The following is a 1,177-nucleotide window of genomic DNA, read 5'->3' as shown; positions in this document are numbered from 1 at the left end:
TATCCTGCCAAAAAACATTACATAATGCATTCCAGAGCCAATTAAAAGTGAATTCTCGAATTAAAGGAGTGTGCCATGGCTACAGGGAGAACTTGTCACAAAAAGACCAAAAAAAAAAAAAAAAAAGTGAATTCTGGATCAACCATGCTGAATACTTGCATTTAACATATTTTAATAGATAAGTTATAGTTAGGCAAACTCATATATACTACAACTTAGTTTTTTTAGGGTTCAGTGATTCATCTAGCTCAAATTTCAAAAGAAAATTGTCAGTCTCAGAATCCATCTATGCATGTCCTCCAAAATGTTCAACCACCTCCCTATTCAAAGTTAGTCACAGTGTTAGTCTGGAGGTCATCTGGGAGGCCTTCCATAAACTACTGAATGAGAAACTACAATTTTAAAAACTATCTTTTCAAAAAATGCTATGAGTGTTTTTCCTGCATGTGTGTAAGTACACCTGTGTCATGCAGAGCCTACAGAGGCGAGAAGAGGAGGTCAAATCCCCTGGAACTGGAATTATGGACAATTGTTAGGCACCATGTGGGTGCTGGGAATCAAACCTAGGTCCTCTGGAAGACCAGCAAGTGTTCTTAACCACTGAGCCATCTCTCCAGCCCCAAGAAGCTACATTTTAATAAGATCTCCAGGCAATTTCTATGTATGTTACAATTTAAAAGCCTTGTTACCACATCTAACTGAAGCTGGGCGCAGAGATGCCTCAGGTGGTTTAGGTAGTGGATTGTGGATCACTTATTTTATTTTATATTTAATTTAATTTTATTTTATTATGTGTATGCCTATATTGCCTGCATGTAGGTAAGTGCACTCTTGTGCAATGCCCACGGAGGACAGAAGAGGCCATCAGATCCCCTGGAACTGGAGTTATGGACAGTTGTTAGCTGCCACGTGGGTGCTGGGATTTGAACCCTGGTCTTCTTCAAGAACAGCCAGTTTTCTTAACTGCTGAGCCATCTCTCCAGCCCCAAGTGGGTCACCTTTAATACCATTTAATATCATGATAGTGAAACACCTTTAATATCATGATAGTAACAATCTAGGAGCGTCCCTATTTGGTTCAAAGTGGTCAGTGGCAGGAGGACCTATGCATGGCGCTGTCCTACCCACAGCAGACACGGGAGTTTTTTCAGAGACCTTCACTCAGGTAAAGCCAGAT

Source organism: Nannospalax galili, unplaced genomic scaffold (genome assembly GCF_000622305.1).
Source record: "Nannospalax galili isolate Female #2095 unplaced genomic scaffold, S.galili_v1.0 scaffold423, whole genome shotgun sequence".
NCBI classification, from domain to species: Eukaryota; Metazoa; Chordata; class Mammalia; order Rodentia; family Spalacidae; genus Nannospalax; species Nannospalax galili.
Note: the sequence above shows the minus strand (reverse complement) of the source record.